This window comes from Peromyscus maniculatus, chromosome 2 (genome assembly GCF_049852395.1).
Source record: "Peromyscus maniculatus bairdii isolate BWxNUB_F1_BW_parent chromosome 2, HU_Pman_BW_mat_3.1, whole genome shotgun sequence".
NCBI lineage: Eukaryota > Metazoa > Chordata > Mammalia > Rodentia > Cricetidae > Peromyscus > Peromyscus maniculatus.
This window is the reverse complement of record NC_134853.1, coordinates 19,980,009-19,999,186: the sequence shown is the minus strand read 5'-3', so window position 1 is coordinate 19,999,186 and position 19,178 is coordinate 19,980,009. Positions and strand designations below refer to the sequence as shown.

The window sequence follows — 19,178 nt, the reverse complement described above, 5'->3', positions numbered from 1 at the left end:
TCTGTGAAGAAATAAACAATTTGTTCCTCTAACTGATGCAAAATTGATTTAGGGAATAATGAAGCTTAACCTCAGAGCCAACCCTGGCTGAGGTTGGAGAAAACAAAATGTAGAAATCTAAGTTAAATTATAAATGAGTTATCAATTGTGAGCCTTCAGTTTTTGAGCCACAATAATGCAATCTTACGTGCTTTAATTTAACAAGAAGCTAGTAAGTTGTTTAAGGATTACAGTAAAAACATGACTTTAGAAAATGCCATCAAATTAGTTTATTATTGCTTCTAAAACATGCCTTAGATTTGGGGCTATCACTGTTAAGTTATGAGAATATAACTTAAATATTTTCAGATTCTTCTGAATATTTCTCTAAAATATAATCCTTGAATACTGTCCCTAAAATATTTTATGATTTTTGTATGTTTTTTCAATTGTGAGACAACTTTTATTAATTATAGAGATAATTAATTTTGTACAATTACATACTATAATAAAGCTTTATGAATTTATAAATATTATATTTTGACATATCATGTTATTTTACATTTGATAATTACACTTTCAAAAATAGTTTAATCTGATATTAGAAGTATAAAAGGCTAGAACTCTGTGTGGTACATTAACAAACAAGTGAATTGAAAGACACTATTCAAGTGTGAGAAGAAAAATGGCATGAATGAATCAGAAGCAACCGGAGAGGTGACTTCAAAGTCAAAATTCCCATAGTCTTTGCAGTCTATTAATAAGACAGATACTGGCAATTTAAAAAAGAATGTGTGTTTATTTAAAGAAATGCACCCAGCTGTTCCTCCAAGGCAGTTTCAAGTTCACCAGGGGTCAAAAAAGTCATCTAACATCAAATATAACATTCCTCAATGATAAGTAGCCTAAGGCATGAAACATTAGCAAAATATATGCTGCACACCAAAAGAGATTTAAACAAATGTATGGATATCTCATTTTTATCTTCAGTTTAGATGAAATATTATATGTAACAGAAGGCCAATGATAAGAAACAGAAAACACTGTGAACTAAAGGTGTTAGAAACTCTAAAGTCAGGCTGAAAGTTCAATTCCATAGATACTATAGTTTCTAGTTTCTGTATCAGAAAGTAGAAAACAAAAGTGAACCTGAGGTTTATGTAAAATAATTCAACAGTTCTGCAGCAAGAAGAATGTCACAATGTGAAATGGAACATTGACTTGATAGCGGCAGAACATTTCACTTTTCTCAGTCTTAGAACCTTTGATTGTTAGCAGAGAAAACATCAGGAGGTATCTGTCTTCATCTGTGCTCTTGTATCTGTATGTGTTTTTATGAGTGTGTGTGTGTGTGTGTGTGTGTGTGTGTGTGTGTGTGTGTGTGTGTGTGGAGAGCATTGAGTCCTGTTGTTTTTGTTTCATATGCTTCAAGCAGTAAGTATTTGGTAAAGCACATTCATTTTGGCTTTTGAAGTCAATCTCACAACCTTTATAGGACACATGTGAGGTTTAACCAATACACCTACCCAATTTATTTGTGGACATCCTATTTCCTAGTGATAAAAAAATGATAAATAACATTAAAAAAATTTCAATGAAAATTATAAGTAATAGATCTTTGAATTCTACTTTTGTTAAATGCTTAATCATTTCCATTACATAAATTGTATTATTCATATGTAAGATTTAAAACAGTGTGTTGTATATAGTAAACATCTGCTATATGACTAATTTTATTTTTGTAATTATGAAACTAATTTATTTGTAGCTATTTCATTTTCTATTTGGATGACAATGATGTTAGAATGTTAAAAATCTCATAATGTTGAAACTCAGACCTTTACAAGGAGCATTTTAAGTTCAGAAACAGGTAGAGAGCTTGTAAAGTTATGATTATCTTCAAAGCCTAAATAAATCACATGCAAATAAAAGCTATTTAATCTATATCTATAAGACTGAGTACAATCTTCATTTCCCCATAAAAGTCTGAACCTTACAAAGACATTTTCTCCCACAAGTACCTACTTTTACTACTTTAAGTGGTAATCTTCAGATCAAATTTAAATGCCTTTGACCTTTAGTAAAGTCTCATTATTATGTCACATTGTGCTGTTTACTTCTTTGAGAGCTGTTACTCAGATATAACCATATGAAATTACCATTCTAACTTCTTATATACAATTTCATGGAACTCATCTAAATAGATGTTCTTCAAATTATAATTCCATGAGAGGATGTTGTTTGTTTAGTTGGCTGGTATTTGGAAGGGATCTCATATAGCCCTAGGTGACTTAAATCTTCTTTATGTATCAGAGGTTAATATTAAATCCCTAATCTTCTTGTCTCCATCTCTTCCATGCTAGATTAAAGATGTGTACCAGTACATCCAGCTTCAGAAAATACATTTTAAGAAGCTGATAATGTGAAGAAGGCAGCAATCAACATGGAAGAGCTTTTCTCTATAGTCAAGTATTTAGCCCTTTGGGTATATGCTCAAGAGTCATAGAGCTGGGTTATAAGAAAAATTAAATATTAGTCCTTTTTATCAAATACTTTAGAACCTATGTTTAGGACAATGTTTTCAAATTTATTTTTTTAATCTATCCCATTTGTAAGATGTTTATGCAAATGTTTTAATACTCCCAGGCACACAGTTAAACTTTTGTTTGCACTAAGACCCTGCTTCATTATTGGAGCTTAAGTGAAGTGACTGATCCCTTCCTTTTTGCTTCATTTCCTTTGATTAGATCATCTTAAAATTAGCTATTCATGAAAGACTAAAAGGCAGCGGTTCTCAACCTTTCTAATTCTGTGAACATGTGAAATATTATTTGACTGTGAAGAAAAAGAAAATTACAAAATTCACAGGTAAATGGATAGAGCTGGAAACAATTATTATTAGTGAAATGATACAGACATAGAAAATAAAATTTCATGATATCATTGTTTTTTACTACTGAGTAGTATTCCATTGTGTATATGTGCCACATTTCCCCTATCCATTCTTCAGTTGGGAGGCATCTAGGTTGTTTCCAGGTTCTTACTATTATGAATAATGCTGATATGAACATAGTTGAGCATATGTCCTTGTGGTAAGATTGAGCATTCCTTGGGCATATGCTCAAGAGTTGTATAACTGGGTCTTGAGGAAGACTTATTCCCAATTTTTTGAGAAACCGCCATACTGATTTCCAGAATGGTTGTACAAGTTTGCATTCCCGCCAACAGTGGAGGAGTGTTCCCCTTGCTCCACATCCTCTCCAACATAAGCTGTGGATGGAACTAGAAAATATCATCTTGAGTGAGGTAACCCAGACTCAGAAGGACAAACATAGTATGTACTCACTCATAAGTAGATGCTAAATGGGAGGGAAGGGATGACCAAACTGCAACCCACAACTCCAGAGAGGCTAGCTAACAGGGAAAGACCCTAGGAGGGACTCATGGATGACCCTGTGAAGGAGAAGTGGATGAGATCTACATGAGTGGACTGGGTGTGTAGGAGTGGCAGAGGGCGAGGAGTGGGGGATGAGAACATAGGGAAATGGGAGGGTCAAGCTGAAACAGGGACAGTGGGAGGGCAGGGAGAAATATACCATGATAGATGAGGACATCATGGGAATAGGAAGAGGCAGGGTGCTGGGGAGGCTCTCAGGAATCCACAAGGTTGATCCCATCTTGGTCTGCTGGCAGTGGTCCAGAGGGGGCCTGGCCTGGTCTACTCTGGTGACCAGCCTAGCAAATAACCTAGCTGTCATCATAGAGCCTTTGTCCAGTGACAGATGGAGGGAGATACAGAGATTCACAGCCAAGCACCAGGCTGAGTTCTGGGAATCCAATTGATGAGAGAGAGGAGAGTTACTGCAGGCGAGGGACATCAAGATCATGATGGGAGGACGTACAGAGATGACCCGCCACACTAGTGGAAGCCCATGAACTGTGGACTGGTGGCTGTAGAACCCTTATGGGACTGGACTAGGATTTCTGGATACAGAAGATGGTTGTTTGGCTCAAACTGTTTGGGGAGCACCCAGGCAGGGGGATTAGGATCTGTCCCTGGTCTATTGGCAGGCTTCTGGAACTCAGTGCCTGTGGCGTGACACCTTGCACAGCCTTGATGCAGTTGGAGGGGCATAGAGCTGCCTAGGCTCAGTGTGCTGGGCTCTGCTGACTCCCCATGGGAGACCTTGATTTGGGGCATGTGGGGATGCGGGATGGCTTGGGAAAGAGGGCTGGGGGTTGGGAAGATGGAGGAGGGCTATCTGTGGATAGTATGTGGAGTGAGTAGAAAATTTCTTAATAAAGAAAAATGAAAGAAAAAAAATAAAATTTCACAGGTTTTATCTCATTTCTAGATGTTAGCCTTAAATCTTCAAATATGTATGTTAAATTTAGAATCCTCATGAAGATCAAGAATTTAGTAAGGAACCTTCGGGAGAAGGGCTTTCAGAAGAAGGGGGTAGAACACAGTGGTATAAGTGGTTAAAGTGGGATAATATCAGGAAAGGTTAAATGGGGAGGGTGTGGGGATGTCAGGGAAGAGGATAGAATGAGAGGAGGAATAACTAACACTAAAGACCTTCTGAACATGTCATGTGGAATTCTAGTACAGAAGCTCCCTAAAACAGATAATTAAACATATACAAAAAATTACGTTACAATGGATGAACTATATTCTAATCAGACATCTCATACTAGCAAATAAATATCCCAGTACCTAGAATGGATTATCTTTGTTGGAGTATTGACTAATGGGGTCTCAGAGACCCCAAAACATTGCAGTCTACTGCTAGTATTCTTGGCTACTTTCCAGAAGTTTATGGTTGGACTTTATTAATGAAGATACTACATATTTGAATTACAGAACATAGAGAAGTCAAAATGGTATTCACATGGAAGCTTCTTCCCTATGGCCTAGCTTTTGTTGGGCTCATAAGTACTTGCCATAAAACAAAGAAGAAAAGGAAGCGCCCATCTGATCATTCTGTGAACTCTGCATGGTACACTGATTTCCCTGATAAGATTTGCTTACTGGAGCAAATGTTATGGGAATAACCAAAAAAAATTTTTTTTTGGATCTAATTCTTGATATATTAAATGGGACCCGTGCTTAGCACTGGTAAAGGGCCCAGAAACTGTGGTTAGAGAGGTTATAAGCTTTAGTGGGAGGACCCTAAATTATTCATTACTATTGCCATTATTGTAATTGGACATAATATTAAATTACTCCTAATGTTTTATTGCTATACACACAAATTAGAGCAGTCCTCATACCTCATTAATGAATCTACTTCTTCCAGTAGATGGCAAGAGACTCTAGACTGGTCAACATGCATAGAATAAGGCACTATAGAGTGCTCAGCCATAAATGAGGCATTTTTGTCATATCCTTCCCCACAAAGCTCAGGTTCTTCTGAGCAGAGGAAACAAAAAGGTTGTGAAAACCAGAAGTAATGGATATAATAGAAAAAATTATGTTTTCCAAGCATAACAGGACAGTTGAACATATGAACTCATATGTATGAGCAAGTATGACACTGTGAACAAGACCAGTGAAAGCTCAAGCAAGATCAAGTCCAAGCAAAGAATGGGGACATTGGGCATGGATTCTCACCACTTATTGAAAATCTATCAGCATTTGATGTCTCCTGGGAGAGAAAGAATCACTTTAATAATGTAATGTTGTGACCCCATCATAGACTGACCACTCCCAAGAGCAGTTGAATACCAAAATGAACACCAAAATGAACTCAATGGAGAACAAAAGAAAAGAGAAAACTCAGGGTTGGGTGGGGAGGGAGTGGAAGATAGTTATGGGAGGAGTTGAGAGAGGGGGATGAATATGTACAACATATATAAAATTACAAACAAATAATAAAAAATACTGTTTAAAAAGGGAGAAAGTTGCTTTTTGACTCTCCAAGTATAGTGGTTTGAATGGAGTGGCCCCTATAGGCTCTTATATTTGAATGCTTGTTCATTAGGGATGGGCACTACTTGAGAGAGATTAGGCACTATTACCTTGTTGGAGTAAGTATGGCCTTGTTGGTGGAAGCATGTTGTTGGGGAGTAGGCACTGGGGTTTCAAAAGCTCAAGCTAGGCCCAGTGCCTCTTCCTGCTTCCTACGAATCTGAATATTGAACTCGAAGGTCATATGTCTGCTCTCATGCTCCCCACCATGACAGTAGTGGTCTATACCTCTGAAACTGTACGCAAATCCCAATTAAATGTTTTTTTCCTTTATGAGTTTCCATGGTCAAGATGTCTCTTCACTGCAATAGAAAGTTGTTACCAGGGAATGGGGCATTGCAATGACAGGCCTGACCATGATGCTTTTTGTCAGAACGTGGACTTTGGGACTTTGGACTAAGAAAGCCTTTGACTATTTTCCTTAGGGTCTAATAGACTGTCCTAGGAGGAGTGTGAAAGACAGTGCTGCTGAGAATATTGTAGACTATGAGGGCCTGGCTCAAGAGGTTGCAAAGATTAAGAAGCTGACTAGAGACTTATTCTGATATGTTGGTGAAGAATATGTTGCTTTCTGCTCTTACCCAAAAATTCTGCCTGAGGCTAAATTAAAGAGTTTTGGATTGTTAGTGTTAGCAGAGAAGATTTCAAGACAGACTAGTATTGACAATTTCATAGTTATTAGCGGCTACTCTTATGCAGATCTATAATGAAAACGAACAAGCTGATGAAGAAAAAATACAAAATGTACAGTTTGAGGAAAGGTCCAGTGCTCAAGGAGATAAAGTTTAAAGAAAAGCTTGATGCTAAATGTGATGAAGGGAGTGGTAACCTCAGGGCAAGACTCCGCTCAGCTAATTTCCAACTTGTGAAAAGGAATTAAAGAAAAACTCAAGCAGTGTTGAAAACAGAAAGCTGATGAAAATATATCTGAATGAGGAAGCCAAGTTCCAGCTCCATCAAGCAGCAAGACTCCGCAACTTCAGTCATGTGATTTTGGCTTTCGAGTCAAGGATACAAGAAAGGGGTTGTAGAATATTTCTCTGCAACTAAGGAAAATCACTGAGACCAAGTGTTTGTCATGGGTGTCCCAGAACTGAGGTTCAGAGCAGCCATTGTGAGAAGCTGTGAAGCTGAAGCCTGGATTGCCTTGGAGAACCCAAGATGTTAGAGTTGTCAGAGCTGTCAGATATCTGCTCATGTAAGCTGCTAAGGGAAAGTGGAACCAGCCCAAGAGGAAGAGGTGTGTTGCAGTCGAAGAAGATGAATGGAGTTGAGATCTAGAGTCTTTGACATCAGACATGGAGGTGCAGAGTTTAGAGATTCCATGCTTGTTTTAGGTCTTGCTTTAGTATAGTATTTCCTAACTATGCTCCCTTCCTCTCTTTAGGAATGGAAATGTATATTCTGTGCCATTTTGTGTTGGAAGTATCTGATCTCCTTTTTATTTTGACTTTATAGGGGGTTACAGTTAAGAGATTTCTTTGAGTCTCAGAAGAGACTAAAATTTCAACTTTTAAACAGCATTGAAACTGTAATAGACTATGAGACTAAGAGTTTGAATGCAATTTTTGCAATTTTATATGGTGCCTTAGTCAAGGATACTCTTTCTGTGAAGAAATACTATGACCATGATGACTTTTATAAAGAAAACCATTTAATTGGGGATGGCTTACAGGTTCATATGTTTAGTCCATTATCATGATGGTGGGGAGCATGGCAGACATAGTAGCTAAGAGTTCTACACCCAGAACCACAGGCAAGAAGAAGAGAGAGCCACTGGATCTGGCTTGAACTTTTGAAGCTCAAAGCCCACCTCAATTGATATACTTCCTCCAAAAAGACTATAACTACTCCCCAAATGTCACACCTAGTAGTGTCTCTCCCTGTGAGCCTTTGAGGGGCATTTTTACTCAAACCACCACATATGGCTACAAGCCTATGGTGGCTAGGGAGTTTACTGTGGTGAATAGTTTATGTAAATAGCAATGGCCCCCATAGGCTCATATATTGAAATGCTTGGTCATTAGGGAATTGTGCTACTTGAGAAGGATTAGGATGTATTACCTTGTTGGAGTATGTGTGGCCTTGTTGGAGAAAGTATGTCATTATGGGTGGGACTTGTAGTTTCAAACTCTCTAGTTAAGTCTAGTGGCTCTCCCTGCTGTCTGTGGAACCAGATGTAGCATTCTCAGGTAACACTACCACCTGCATGCCACCATTTTTCCCCACCATGAAGATAATGGATTGTACCCTGGAAACTATAAGCAATCTGTAAGTAAATGCTTTCCTTTACAAAAATTGCAATGGTTATGGTGTCTCTTCACAGCAATAGAATACTGATTAAGTCACTAAGAATGAGACATATATAACAATAAAATTTACTTCCCATCTACTTTCATCATTCTCATGAATTATCTTTTCTCATAATTTTATCAGAGAATCTTTGCTCATGGAAGCATTTCTTTAAATTTCATTTTATGCATTTGCAACTGGTAAGAATCATAGGATACATTTCTGCATCATTAAAGGCATTGACATATGCACACATTGTAAATGGCCTAATCGGGGCAATTGGTATGCTTTTAAAACATATTTGTCATATCATTGTGGTAACGACATTTACAATCTACTCATAATTTTTCAAGCAATGTATTATCACTGTCATCATCATGCTTTATAATATCCTTATCTTTCTATCTAAAATTGTGTAACTTTTAATTAACACCTCTGTTCTGGTTGTATTTTACCAAGTTGACACAAACCTAGACATACCTGGGGAAAAATGAATCTTAATTGAAAAAACTAAATCATTTCATAAGATTGGCCTGTACACAAGCACATGGTAAGGTTTCTTGATTAATTATTGATAACAGACAAAAGGTTGCATGGTGCTAACCTTTTGTAGGCATATATACAAAGGCACCTATACAGCTTCCTGTGTTGTATTAAAAAAACAAGCTGAAGAAGATATGAGAAGTGAACTGGTTAACAGGACCACATCATGCCTTTGATTCAATGCCTGCTTGCAGGTTCCTGCCTTGAGTTCCTGCCCTGACTTCCCTCAGAGATGGATTATGACCTGAGAGTTTTAAGCTGAAATAGACACTCTTTTCCTCAAGTTGCTTTTGGTCATAGTGTTTCATCAAAGCCCTAGACCATAAGACATTCTCTCACTGACTCTTACACATGCTCTGGCAATCACCATACTAATCTCTGCTTCTATAAATTTAACAATTTTTGAACCCACATATAATTGAGATAATGTAGTATTTGGCCTTCAAGTTTTGCCATATTATCTCAAATAACAGAATTTGCCACTTTTTAAAGCAGTGTAGTATTCTATTATATGTTCACATCGCATTTTTTCTATGCATATTTTGTATTGATGGACACTTCGGATTTGTATATATTAGAATTGGATATTGTTAAAAATTTTAAATAACAAAGGGATACAACTGGAGATTACTGATTTTATTTTATATTTTTAGTATATATCTGAATGTGAATTTAGTGGATTATTTGTAGTTCTACTTTTCATTTTTTTTTAAAAAAAACTTCCAATCTATTTTCCTCAGTGAATATAACCAATTGTATTTTTCTCTACACTATTTGTTACTACTTATCTCTTTGATAATTATTATTGTAACAGCTATGAGTCAGTATCTGATTATGGTTTTAATTTGCACTTTCATTGTTATTGTTGACCAACTCTTTTTTTTTTTTTTTACATATGTCTATTGACTACTTGCATGTCTTCTTTTACAAATTACCTTTGCTCACTTTTCTCAATTAGGTTATTTATCTTACTATGAGCTGTTTGAATTCCGAACATATTTCTGACATTAAGAAATTACTAGAAAAATAATTAGAAAGCACACATATATACGTACACTAGAATAGTTACCCATAACTAAACCCACATTTTTATAGTTAACTGATTTTGACAGAGGTCCCAAGAACACACAAAGGATAGAGGACAGTTTCTTCAATGAATAATTTTGGGAAAACTTACTTTATGTCAAGAATGAAATAAGATATTGATGCCTTACAACTTTTAGGATTTAAAATACAAAAAATATGTCAAATAGATTAGAAAGTCCAGTTTAAGCCTGAATTGTTAAAACTAATAGAAGAGAATAGAAGAGAAAGATTTCTTGACATTGTTTAGTTATCAATTTGTAGCATGACCACAAAAATACAGACAATAAAAGCAAACCAGACAGATGAGATTTTCCTGAGTTAAAACACTTATGGATAGCAAAAGAGGAAATAAATTCACAGAGAAAGAGATACACCTGAGGTGGGAGGAGATATTTCTGAATGATAGATTGTAGCTTGCTAAAGAGTTGGGTTGACTTCTGCCTTTGCCAGCAATCTCAATTTTGCCAGGTGCCTAGTTTGTGTCATATGTATATTTGTTCTTAGTAAATTCTCATGTATATTATTTTTAACTGTAACATTCCTTGAACAGATAAGTGACATTCTGTTGAGTTCTTGGACCTGACCACATGAGGGAAGAGCCGATGTTTTGATTTTTATGCAAATTTAGCAGTGAGTAGAGAGCACAATTTTAGGACAAGGGAAATAAAAAAAAAGGTGGTGTGTAAGGTTTGAGTTGTTTTTGGATAGCAGAGAAGAGAAAGTTTACAAATGCAAAAAAAATGCTTTCCATCTATAAAAGTCACCATGTGTGAAGCATTCATTGTTGAGTAGAGAAAAGAGCAAAAAAGAGAGGCACAAGAGGGAGGAAGTGGGGTGGGAGGGACAAAGAGAGAGAGTGACAGACGACAGACACAGAGAACAAACCTGTATTACTACTGGCAGAAAGATCCACTGGCTAAAGGTTGTAAAACCTGTGGTTAAGCATGAAGCAGAATGTATGCATTTCTACTTAAGGTCAATGTGTATCGGGGGGGCAGAGGTTGTCAGTCAGCCTTTGTACATCTCTGCTTTGTGGTTGCCATGTACAGTCCCAATGTGCATGCTCAAATGACCATCTCAATTCTATTCATGTAGGTTTAATTCCATAGAGGAATGTATAAAGCTGCAACTTCTCAATTCATACCAGTTATAGAATTAATATTGAGAAGAAAAAGAGGCTAGAGAAAATTCAAATGTCAGAACAAAATTCCAAACATCAATACTAGAGAAACAAAGAATTGAATTTTTCAGGGTTCTCTGGAGAGATTTTTACTAGTCAAACTTCTAATAAATCAACTCTGAAATGTAAACTTAAAAATATTTTAAAATACAGATGATATGCTTAACTAGATGGGTAACAAAAGTATCACTATTTTAGAGAAAGAAATAATTTGAGAATTAGTAGTTAATTAGCTAATCAATTACCTAACCATCATAGTATGAGAGAGATCACTAGTAATAAATATTTGTTCTAAATAATCTTTTTATCTTAGTAATTTATAATAAATAATTTCGTTAAATAATTATGATAAGCTTATCTAAAACTTAATGCAGCAAAAATATGGAACTGGCAGTTGGGACAATTCATTCTCTAATCATAGCAGAACACTAAGGGCACCAGTTCTGCTTGACCTGAAACTGGCAGCAGGCTTCTTTGACCCTTTTAGTAACCAAGATGACTTAACAGCAGTTCTACCAAGTTATTAATTTAGTTTCTATAACAGAATTTATAGAGAAATAAGGTTAATATTTCAACAATACAAATATATTAAGAATAAAATTGATAATAATAGAAAATGTAGCTAATAAAATTATTTATTTGTGATCTCTGGGTATCTACAGTTGATTGAGAAATAAAAAGGTGAAAAATTCCATTCTATGATTGTTGGGTTAATTTTTTAAAAATGTGGTTCTTTTCTATGTTCTAAAAAGTTATATCACAAAGTCAATTACAAGTATTTAAGTAATTTAGTAGATATGCAATATGTATGTATTCAGTTACAAGTGAAATGCATTAAATTAAATTCTATGTTCCTAGGTTTGTTGATTTCTCCTGTATTTCTGATACTTTTTGACTTCATACTTATTTATTCTCATTTTACTTACAAAGTTCCTGTCCTTCAATTATCCAAGTTTTCTAGGAGCTTTCTCACTTGCATTATTCCATACATCCTTGCATTCATTGTTCCACACCACCTTGAATACATCATGGGACTATGCAGAGGAAAGGAGAACCACTCACTGAATCCTTGCAGCTATCTACTTTAGTAAGGTATGCTGTCTTACTCAGAGTGGCATTTCATAATTATACCATACAAAGCAAGTATCCTATTCTACCTTCCAAAATTCCTTTATTTGTTATTCCATGCCATATTTTCACATCATATGATGTATACTATTACACATCATCTTCCAGTGCCCAGCAAAACACCATAGCATGCACTGCTGTAGCCCTAATACTAGAGTGATGTCTGAATGGTAATAAATGGTTAAATACAAATCTTTGGACAATTAAACTTCCCTGAACAATTAGGCATTAAGGATGCAACAATTTTTGGAAAATATCACTACAAAAATGAAAGATGAGTGAAATCAAGAGATAATTTCCTACATTCAAGACAGAAAGAAGAAATCATCTATAAAAGTGCAAAATATTCAAAAGAGATGAGAAAGTAGACCTGAAAATTAGAGAGAACTAACTCAAATGAGAATTTAGATGGCATTTTGAACAGAGAAGGTGTCTGCATATTCAAATGTAAATGAGCACCACCAATCAACAGAAAGAAACCTGGTCAAGGCACAGAGAAAGGAAGTGAGTGCTATTTGTTAATAGGGAGATAGCCAAGGAAGGAGATGGAGGTTTAACTCAGGTTTAGGTATGATCTGCTGGTCTGAAAAAGATTAGGCTATGTACATGTAGTTTCAGAAGGGAAATATTGAGGAGGTAATTATTCTGTAAATATGCATATCTGTATTCATTTTCTAGTTCAGTAATTTTTATTTTTCTGAATATGAATAATTTTGAACACTGACTATGTAAGATGTGTCTCCGATGTAGTTTTATATAAAAGTTATGGTACTGTATGCATAATAATTACAAATTTAGCATCAACTTTACAAGTAATTTTTATTATAAAAATGTATCCTCATGTATTTATGAATTACAGTGTAATGTTTTGATTATATATATACAGTAGCAGTAATATTATCTTTTAAATAGATTAATTTTTATTAAGTTTGTTTTAGAATTCAAATAGTTACATACATGTATTGTGTATGTACATACATATGAATAGGCATAGACATATGTATCTTTCTTCATTTGACAGGCAATAACCAACATTCATATGGATTCTAGGGTCCTTTGCAGTCTTTCTATGGGCTCTCATGAAGCTATAGCCTACAAGATTAGAATGACCATTCTAGTTAAGGAGAACCATCCAATGAATGAGATAAGAATGACAAGGCAAGGCCTATGTGGTGCAGGAACTAAAGGATAAAGATGGAAGACACCTTGGAACTTCCTTTACAAGTTACAGAAGAAATTGTACCCTGCCAAAGTGATAGTGGACTAGATTATTTATTAAGAACCCTGGTGGCTGTTATTCAGCTCTCAAAGTAACCACATCCATTTGTTCTTTGGTATCTTAAATAAGGTTCCTATTGCTGTGACAAGACCCCATGATCAAAGAGTTGGGAAGGATAAGGTTTATTTGGCTCACAAATACAAATCTCTGTTGATCATCAAAGAAAGTCAAGACAGGCTCTGAAACAAGGCAGGAACCTGGAGACAGGAGCTGGTGCAGAGGCCATGGAGGAGTGCTGCTTACTGACTTGCTCTTCATGGCTTGCTCACCCTGCTTTCTTATAGAACCCAGGACCACCAGCACAGGGCTGGCGACACCCACCATGGACTGGGCCCTCCTCCATCAGACACTGATTAAGAAAGTGCTTTACACTCATGACTACTTCCTACTTTCTCTTCTATCAGGTTCAGAGTAGCTGGATTTATGCTGAGGTCTTTAATCCACTTGGATTTAAGATTTGTGCATAGTGACAGATATGGATTTATTGGCAGCCTTCAACACATTGATATCCAGTTGTGCCAGCACCATTTGTTGAAGATGCTCTCTTTTTTCCATTGTACAGTTTTGGCTTCTTTGTCAAAAATTATATGTTCATATGTGTGCAGATTAATGTCAGGGTTTTCAATTTGATTCCATTGGTCCATATGTCAGTTTTTATACCAGTACCAAGCTGTTTTTATTACTGTAGCTCTATAGTAGAGCTTGAGGTGAGGAATTGTGATGCATCCAGAGGTTGTTTTATTGTACAGGATTCCTTTGGCGATCCTGGTTTTTTTTGTGTTTCCATATGAAGTTGAGTATTATTCTTCCTAAATATAACACCAGTAGCACAGACACTGAGAGAAACAATTAATCAATGGGACCTCTTGAAACTGAGAAGCTTTTGTAGAGCAAAGGAACAGCCAACAGAATGGGAAAATATCTTCACCAACCACACATCTGATAGAGGACTGATATCCAGAATATTTAAAGAACTCAAGAAATTAGACATCAAAATGCCCAACAGTCCAATTAAGAAATGGGCTATGGAACGAACCAGAGAAGTCTCAACAGAGGAAACTCAAATGGCTGAAAGACATCTAAGGAATTGCTCAACATCCCTAATCATCAGAGAAATGCAAATCAAAATGACTCTGAGATACCACCTTACACCTGTCAGAATGGCTAAGATAAAAAACACGGAAGACAACGTATGCTGGAGGGGATGTGGAGCTAGGGGAACTCTCCTCCACTGCTGGTGGAAATGTAAGGTTGTACAACCACCTTGGAAATCAATATGGCGCTTTCTTAGAAAATTGGGAATCAATCTCCCCCAAGACCCAGCTATACCAGTCTTGGGCATATACCCAAGGAATGCTCAATCATACCACAAGGGCACTTGCTCAGCTATGTTCATATCAGCATTGTTTGTAATAGCCAGAACCTGGAAACAACCTAGATGCCCTTCAACTGAAGAATGGATAAATAAAATGTGGTACATATACACAATGGAATACTACTCAGCAGAGAAAAACAATGACATCATGAGGTTTGCAAGCCAATGGACGGATCTAGAAAAAATCATCCTGAGTGAGGTAACCCAGACTCAGAATGACAAACATGGTATTACTCACTCATAGGAGGATACTAGATGTAAAACAAAGATGACTAGACTGCAACTCACAACTCCAGGGAGGCTACCTCGAAAACAGGAACCCAAGAAAGACACAGGGATTGCCCAATGACAGAGAAATGGATGAGATCTACATGAACAACCTGGACATGAGTGGGGGTAATGAAGGGCAAAGGTCAAGGGAGAGAGCTTAGGGGAGCAGGAGATGCCAGCTGGATCAAGAACAGAGAGGGAGAACAAGGAATAAGAGACCATGATAAATGAAGACCACATGAGAATAGGAAGAAGCAGTGCTAGAGAGGTCCACAGAAATCCACAAAGATAACTCCACAATGGACTATTGGCAATGGTCGAGAGAAAGCCCTAACTGACTTACTCTGGTGATAGGATGGCCAGACACCCTAATTGTCATGCTAGAAACCTCATCTAATGACTGAGGGAACCGGATGCAGAGATCCATGGCCAGGCCCCAGGTGGAGCTCCAGGAGTCCAATTGGTGAGAAAGAGGAGGGTTTGTATGAGCGAGAATTGTTGAGACCAAGATTGGAAAAAGCACAGGGACAATTAGCCAAACTAATGGAAACACATGAACTATGAACCAATAGCTGAGGAGCCCCCAACTGGATCAGGCCCTCTGGATAAGTGAGACAGTTGATTAGCTTGATCTGTTTGGGAGGCATCCAGGCAGTGGGACTGGGAACTGTCCTCAGTGCATGAGCTGGCTGTTTGGAACCTGGAGATTATACAGTGACATTTAGCTCAGCCTGGGAGGAGGGGACTGGACCTACCTGGACTGACTCTACCAGGTTGAACTCAATTCCTGGGGGAGTCTTTGCTCTGGAGGAGATGGGAATGGGGGGTGGGCTGGGGAAAAGGCGGGGGGGGGGGAGCGAGGGGAGAGGGCGGGAGGGGGGAGAACAAAAGAATTCGTGGCTGATATGTAAAATTAAATTAAATTCTAAAATAAAAAAAAAATAAAAATGCTTTACAGCTGGATCTTAGGAGGGCATTTTCCCAGATGAGGTTCCCTCCTTTCAGATAACACTAGCTATGTCAAGCTGACATAAGACTAGCCAGTACACATGGTAAAAGGCTAAAGAAGGTGAGCCCACCCAAATATTCCATTATCAATACCCAAATTAATACCTGTTCCAATTCAGTAAGAGGTAAAATGCTACATATTTTAAAACAGCATTATTCTGTTCTGAACATTCTCAATAACACGCCAGCGGGTTCTGCATTTGTTTTCCTCTGTTTGTATTTCTAAAGTATGTTCATTTTTTATAAAAAAGTATCTATATTTCTCTCAAAAGCTCGAAAGATACTTTCTTAAGGTCATCTGGAATTTCAGTAAGAGAGGTTACAAGTATTCCTTGTTTATACATAACATGTTTTTCAAAATTTAAATTATTGATTTGCATAAATAACCTTTTAGAAAACATGAGAAAATAGTATAAAACACAAGGGTTAAAAGTCATACATAATAATCACAGTTTCCCAGGCAAACTAATTTTTAAAAATAGATACTGAGGATTAGATTTCCTTAAAGTGATCTGTTTGGCTCCCCCAAAAATCAGCACTGAAACATGCAAATATTTTCAAAAACCATTCAGCAAATCATATATCTGAGAGGCTGGTTTACATTTGTGCAGTAAGAAGTTGGCATCATTGAGTGAGTTGGGCACCACCACTGAGGGAGCACTGAGGGGGAGAATCATTGAGGGGGCACCAAGGGTAGGTACCATTGAGGGAGCACTGAGGGTGGGCACCATTGAGGGAGCACCAAGGATAGGTACCATTGAGGGAGCACTTAGGGTGGGCACCATTGAGGGGGCACCAAGGATAGGTACCATTGAGGGAACACTGAGGGTGGGCACCATTGAGGGGGTACCGAGGGTGGGCACCATTGAGGGAGCATTGAGGGTGGGCACCATTGAGGGGGCACTGAGGGTGGGCACCATTGAGGGAGCACCAAGGGTAGGCACCATTGAGAGAGCACTGAGGGTGAGCACCATTGAGGGAGCACCAAGGCTGGACATTTTCCAATGGAACTGCTCCCCCAAATCAAGGAAAGAGGTGGCACTAGCAAAAATTACAGCTAGCTAATCCAGATGTGAGTAAGGAATTGATTTAAAAGTCCCACAAAGATTTTCAAATGTTTAGTGCAAATTATATTTTAAATTCTTTCTTAAAAGTTTCTTGGCTCTCCCAGTTTTTCAAAGCTTTGACATGGCCATGTGCACCTTTCCCTTCCTATCACTGACTTCAGTAAAAGGAGGTTGTGTCATTTTACTGAGGATTTTTATGAAATTTTTAGGATATAAGAAAAAAGAGGTTAATTTATGAACTATTTGGATTTAAATGAGGATCACAAAAAACACTGTTTTCTACCCACAGTGAAATTTTGTTAAGTGTGCAATTATTTCCTTAATTGGAGTACAATTGCCTTAGGAGGGTATAATGCTTTTGACATGATCAAGCACACACATAAATGATATGAAAAAGGGAAATGGCCTGGAAGTTGGTTACATGGTGATTTAGACACCTTCTATACTTATTGGTTGAAAAACAATCATATTACATTCTTCTCTTGCAAATACTATTTGTGCAAGATAGAAATTCATTTAAGGATTCTATTAGCTTTTATTGCTAGGCTTTTATACATTTTAATTTTATTATATCCATAGTGTCTCATATTTTACATTATTAGAAAATAGAAACAGTTAATAGAGCACAATGCGGTTAACTGATACAATTGAACATATGAAACACCTTAGATATTTTTAAGCTACAGCATTTTAGTTCACCCTACTGTGTTCATGACTGTATAATTATACATCTCCTGGTTTGTCTCCTGTAATTCACAATTTCCTCCTGCTGCTTAATCGCAGACTTCAGCAAGCACATTTTAGTGGGAGAAAGACTGAGTATGATTTTTTCTGTGAATCGTTTATTTGTTATATGCATTAAGGCGATGATTACTCTCAAGGGGAAAAATGAGGGGGTGTAGAAAAGATGCAGGCATAGAGGAAAGAGATGTGTTTCAAACACATGCATAATTTAGACTCATTCTTATAGGAGGAAATGACAAGGAAATTAATCATCAATATATTTGTAGACTTCACACCAATCATTTTTATGAAGAAAGTATAGCAGATTCAAGTATTTTGTCTTGGTTATAAGAAAGAGCTAGTATCAAGCTGATAGCCCCAGCACTCAGAGGTTTGTGTGGCTTATGAAACTTCACTGAACAAGGACAATGTTAGTTCTACGTAGACCAAATATTAAATGATGAGATATAACAATGCATTTCTAACAGGCTTTGGATTTTTGACAGATGAATTGCTGCTGATAATTTTTCTGCTTTTTAAATAATTCCATCACATCTAAATACACTATAATGAAGAATTAGAAAGCATAGATTTGACTAATGAATAAGTTGCCAATACCTGTGTGAATGGCAAACAGAGTCAGTGACAGGCCATTTGGAGCTCACTGGTTATATTTACTTTCCACAACAGAAAAGATAAAGTAAGAAAGTTTTACTTACTAGAGAAAGATGTAATTGGGAAGGTTTTCATGGGAAGTATATTGCTTTGCCATGAGACAGTTTTATTATCAGCCTTTGATTTTCAGCTAAATCCTTAGGGTTTGGGCTCCATAATAATCTATGTTGTGGACTTAGCTTCGTTCCTTTATAGTGAGAATCGGCTCCTTTGGGAGGATTCCAGATTACTCCCTTTAACCCTTTGAAATGGTGTCCATAGTGGGCTATGTTACAAACATGATCTGGACCAAGAAGTTTGGCAGTGCATAGACTGTTAAATATTCACCTTGTCATTCACAGTTAACTATCCCTCCTCCATTCTGAACTGCTCTCTTTCCCTTGAGATTTTGTAATTGAAACTGGAGGCATGAATAGAAGTTTTACACTGGCTTCTCAAACCTTTCAATAGACTTCCAAGAAAGAAAAATCTATCACTCACAGAGAAGGGAAGAGCTGTCCAGCACACTGCATGAATGAAGGCTGCTGAGCTAGGCTGAAACTGCATTGGATCTGTTTCTCTGTTGATTTTGTAAACCTTTCCAAGGGTTACCATAGTAACAA

General features: G+C 37.0%; 1 protein-coding gene across 8 annotated transcripts in view; it reads right to left on the bottom strand.

The window, feature by feature from the left end:
• Positions 1-19,178, bottom strand: part of Ralyl (RALY RNA binding protein like) — a 693,727-nt gene that overhangs the window by 219,014 nt on the left and 455,535 nt on the right. The window lies entirely within an intron of this gene.